We start from the raw sequence: 5729 nt of genomic DNA on the forward strand, positions 1-5729 counted from the left end.
ATCAATGGAAACAGGATGCACCTGAGCTCAATATCAAGTATCATAGCAAAGGGTCTGAATACTTATGTAAATAATATATTTCTGTTTAGTTTTTTTATCTACCAAAAACCTATTTTCACTTTGTCATTATGGGGTATTGTGTGTAGATTGATGAGGGAATTAAAAAAATACATTTTAGAATAAGTCTGTAACCGAACAAAAACCGTCATTTGTGATAACATTGAATCAACGTGGAAAACCAATTGGATTTGCAAAAAATCATCAATGTAATGGAATTTTGTATTTTTTTCAGTCAAATTTTAACCTAAATCCAATGACAGGGTGACAGATTTTTTAATTTCACGTTAGTTGACAACTAAACCAAATATAAATTGGTACCCTTTTCGGTGTTCCTCAAGGTTCCGTTTTAGAACCACTATTGTTTTCACTATATATTTTACCTCTATATATTTTACCTCTTGGGGATGTCATTCGAAAACATAATGTTAACTTTCACTGCGGATGACACACAGCTGTACATTTCAATGAAACATGGTGAAGCCCCAAAATTGCCCTTGCTAGAAGCCTGTGTTTCAGACATAAGGAAGTGGATGGCTGCAAACATTCTACTTTTAAACTCTAGGTCCCAAGAAACAAAAAGATCTTCTGTTGAATCTGACAATTAATCTTAATGGTTGTACAGTCGTCTCAAATAAAACTGTGAAGGACCTCGGCGTTACTCTGGACCCTGATCTCTCTTTTGACGAACATATCAAGACTGTTTCAAGGACAGTTTTTTTCCATCTACGTAACATTGCAAAAATCAGAAACTTTCTGTCCAAAAATTATGCAGAAAAATGTATCCATGCTTTTGTTACTTCTAGGTTGGACTCCTGCAATGCTCTATTTTCCAGCTACCCGGATAAAGCACAAAATAAACTTCGGTTAGTGCTAAATACTGCTGCTAGAATCCTGATTAGAACCAAAAAAATGTATCATATTACTCCAGTGCTAGCCTCCCTACACTGGCTTCCTGTCAAGGCAAGAGCTAATTTCAAGGTTTTACTGCTAACCTACAAAGCAATACATGGGCTTGCTCCTACCTATCTCTCTGATTTGGTCTTGCCGTACATACCTACACGTACGCTACGGTCACAAGACGCAGGCCTCCTAATTGTCCATAGAATTTCTAAGCAAACAGCTGGAGGCAGGGCTTTCTCCTATAGAGCTCCATTTGTAGGGAATGGTCTGGCTATCCATGTGAGAGACGCAGACTCGGTCTCAACCTTTAAGTCTTTACTGAAGACTCATCTCTTCAGTGGGTCATATGATTGAGTATAGTCTGGCCCAGGGGTGTGAAGGTGAACGGAAAGGCTCTGGAGCAACAAACCGCCCTTGCTGTCTCTGCCTGGCCGGTTCCCCTCTTTCCACTGGGATTCTCTGCGTCTAACCCTATTACAGGGGCTGAGTCACTGACTTACTGGTGCGCTTTCATGCCGTCCGTAGGAGGGGTGCGTCACTTGAGTGGGCTGAGTCACTGATGTGATCTTCCTGTCTGGGTTGGCGCCCCCCCTTGGGTTGTGCCATTGTGCCATCTTTGTGGGCTATACTCGGCCTTGTCTCAGGATGGTAAGTTGGTGGTTGAAGATATCCCTCTAGTCGTGTGGAGGATGTGCTTTGGCAAAGTGGGTGGGGTTATATCCTTCCTGTTTGGCCCTGTCCGGGGGTATCATCGGGATGGGGCCACAGTGTCTCCTGACCCCTCCTGTCTCAGCCTCCAGTATTTATGCTGCAGTAGTTTATGTGTCGGGGGGCTATGGTCAGTTTGTTATATCTGGAGTACTTCTCCTGTCTTATCCGGTCTCCTGTGTGAATTTAAGTATGCTCTCTCTAATTCTCTCTTTCTCTCTTTCTTTCTCTTTATCAGAGGACTTGAGCCCTAGGACCATGCCTCAGGACTACCTGGCATGATGACTCCTTGCTGTCCCCAGTCCACCTGGCCATGCTGCTGCTCCAGTTTCAACTGTTCTGCCTGCGGCTATGAAATCCTGACCTGTTCACCGGACGTGCTACCTGTCCCAGACCTGTTGTTTTCAACTCTCTAGAGACAGCAGGAGTGGTAGAGATACTCTTAATGATCAGCTATGAAAAGCCAACTGACATTTACTCCTGAGGTGCTGACTTGCTGCACCCTCGACAACTACTGTGATTATTATTATTTGACCATGCTGGTCATTTATGAACATTTGAACATCTTGGCCATGTTCTGTTATAATCTCCACCCGGCACAGCCAGAAGAGGACTGGCCATAGCCTGGTTCCTCTCTAGGTTTCTTCCTAGGTTTTGGCCTTTCTAGGGAGTTTTTCCTAACCACCGTGCTTCTACACCTGCATTGCTTGCTGTTTGGGTTTTAGGCTGAGTTTCTGTGCAGCACTTTGAGATATCAGCTGATGTACGAAGGGCTATATAAGTAAATTTGATTTGATTTGATTTGATTTAAATCAAAAGTAGACGTTAAACTGACATCTGTAACCAGTGGGTCTCCTCTCTGATAGTGTTGATTGGTTGTAGCTAGGGTTGCAAAATTCCGGTCACCCTCCCAAAATGTCCAGGTTTTCCAGAATCAGAAGGGATTAGGCAGGAAATCCGGAATCTTTAAACCAGGATTTCTGGAAAACCAGGGAATTTGGGGTAAATTACCAGAATTGTACAACCCTAGGTGTAGTTTAGCTGCCGAGGTAGAGAGCAGTGCTGCTAATAGAGGGAGGGCAGAAGTGGGGGGTCTTTTGAAGCAGGCACAAGGTTTTCACAAATCACTGATAGATCAATTATTAATGAAGGTATAAAGGCATCTGCAGCATAGATAGACCAGAACAACAGAGACTAATACAAAACACACCAAGGAGACAAAGAGTTCCACATCCATATACACACACACACACACACACACACATCACACACACACACACGTCACAAACGTCACACACACACACACACACACACACACACACACACACACACACACACACACACACACACACACACACACACACACACACGCGGGCACGTCAATGCACAAACAACAAAGCCTTCACCATGCTACATGATACACCAACCACAGAAATATAATGTATTATCTTTCTATACTACCAACAGTTTTAAAGATGAGAAAAGATGCATGAGATGCCAAAAAACACAACATAGACAACATTGACAGATAAAGTAATATAATATATTACTGACTCAACAAGCTACAAAAACCCTCCATGCATTCTGCAGAACTCTTCACACATCAGAAAACACTTAGGGGAGATTCGGCATCTGGGGGAAAGAAAGAGACATTCAAGAGGGACAGGAGAACACACTAAGTAATAGAGATGAAGAGGGGAGAGGAGATTGGGGGGAAACATAGAACATTATAAAATCCATATACAAACAACAAGTGTGCGATTAAAATTGGCAAAAAACACACATTTATTTTCACAGGGCCGTGCGGTGAAACAGGGATGCAGCTTGAGCCCGAACCAACTTCAACATACTGCAAATATAAAGGAATTGGTGACACACTACTAGAGTCACACTACTAGGGTCACACTACTTGAATTACATAACTAGAATCCCACTACTAGATTCACACTACTAGAGTCACACTACTAGAGTCACACTACTAGAATTACACTACTAGAATTACACTACTAGAATCACACTACTAGAGTCACACTACTAGAGTCACACTACTAGAGTCACACTACTAGAGTCACACTACTAGAGTCACACTACTAGAATTACACTACTAGAATTACACTACTAGAATCACACTACTAGAGTCACACTACTAGAGTCACACTACTAGAGTCACACTACTAGAATTACACTACTAGAATTACACTACTAGAATCACACTACTAGAGTCACACTACTAGAGTCACACTACTAGAGTCACACTACTAGAATCTGAAGTCAAATGTCGACTGTTTGCTGATGATCTGGTGCTTCAGCAGCACCTACTGTAGATCTTCTGCACAGATTCTGTCAGACCTGGGCCCCGACACAGTAAATCTGTAAGACAAAGAAAATGGTGTTCCAAAAAAGGTCCAGCTGCGAGGACCACCAATACATATTCCATCTAGACACCGTTGCCCTAGAGCACACAAACAACTGTATGTATCTCGGCTTAAACATCCATGCCACAGTAACTTCCACAAAGCTTTGAATTATCTGAGAGACAAGGCAATAAGGGCCTTCTATGCCATCAAAAGGAACATAAAATTTGACATACCAATTAGGACCTAGCAAAAAAACACTTGAATCAGTTGTAGAACCCATTGCCCTTGATGGTTGTGAGGTCTGGGGTCCGCTCACCAAAAAAAATATTCACTAAATTGTACAAACACCAAATTGAGACTCTGCATAGAGCATTCTGCTAAAATATAATCTGTGTACAATGTAAAATACTAAATAATCATGCAGAGCAGAATTCTACAACCACCTAAAATTCTAATTTCTAAAGGCACTCGGACATCTGAGCTATCTTTTTTGCAGGTGCATGGTGACAGTTGAGAAAGATGAGATAAAATAAGAAACCTACACACTGCTCTTGCTAGGTTCACTGCTCTTTAATAAGCTTGACGTATCGGCCTTGATGAAGGCCCTTGAGTGTTTTTTCCTTTTTTCACAACCACCTAAAAGGATGTGGTTCCCAAACAAAGCCATCACCTACATAAAGATGAATGTGGAGAGTCCCCTAAGCAAGCTGGTCCTGGTGCTCTGTTCACAACACAAACAGAGCCCCAGGACAGCAACACAATTAGACCAAGCCAAATCATGAGAAAACAAAAAGATGATTACTTGACACATTGGAAATAATTCACAGAAAAACTGAGCAAACTAGAATGTTATTTGGCCCTAAACAGAGAGTACACAGCGGCAGAATACCTGACCGATGTGATTGACCCAAACTTAAAGAAAGCTTTGACTATGTACAGACTCCGCGAGCATCAAATCAAATCAAATCAAATCAAGCAATAGCATAGACTTGCTATTGAGAAACGCCACTGAAGGCAGACATGGCTCTCAAGAGAAGACATGCTATGTGCTCACTGCCCACAAAATGAGGTGGAAACTGAGCTGCACTTCCTAACCTCCTGCCAAATCTATGACCATATTAGAGAGACATATTTCCCTCAGGTTACACAGACCCACAAAGAATTTAAAAACAAATCAAATTTTGATAAACTCCCATATCTACTGGGTGAAATACCACAGTGTGCCATCACAGCAGCAAGATTTGTGACCTGCTGCCACAAGAAAAGGGCAACCAGTGTGAACAAACACCATCGTAAATACAACCCATATTTATGCTGATTTATTTTCCTGTTTGTACTTTAACTATTTCCACATCATTACAGCACTGTAGATATACATAATATGACCTTTGAAATTCCTCTTTTCCTTTGGAACTTTTGTAATGTTTACTGTTCATTTTTAATGTTTATTTCACATTTGTTAAGGATCTATTTCACTAAACATATGTTTCCCATGCCAATAAAGGCCCTCTCTCTCCCACCCTCACTGCCCCCTCCCTCTCTCTCCCACCCTCACTGCCCCCCCCCCCTCTATCTCTCTCTCTCTCTCTCTCTCTCTCTCTCTCTCCCTTTCTGTCTCCCTCCCTCTCTCTCCCACCCTCACAGCCCCCCCCCTCCCTCTCTCTCTCTCTCCCTCTCTCTCTCCCTTTCTGTCTCTCTCCCTTT

At 42.3% G+C, this 5729-nt stretch overlaps 1 pseudogene; it reads right to left on the minus strand.

Annotated features, from left to right (window-relative positions):
• Window positions 1–3282: 3282 nt before the first annotated feature.
• Window positions 3283–5729, minus strand: part of LOC149984695 (NALCN channel auxiliary factor 1 pseudogene) — a 26169-nt pseudogene continuing 23722 nt past the window's right edge.

The sequence above is a fragment of the Oncorhynchus mykiss genome, chromosome 3 (assembly GCF_057628025.1).
Source record: "Oncorhynchus mykiss isolate SJ-2025 chromosome 3, ASM5762802v1, whole genome shotgun sequence".
In the NCBI taxonomy this organism is placed as follows: Eukaryota; Metazoa; Chordata; class Actinopteri; order Salmoniformes; family Salmonidae; genus Oncorhynchus; species Oncorhynchus mykiss.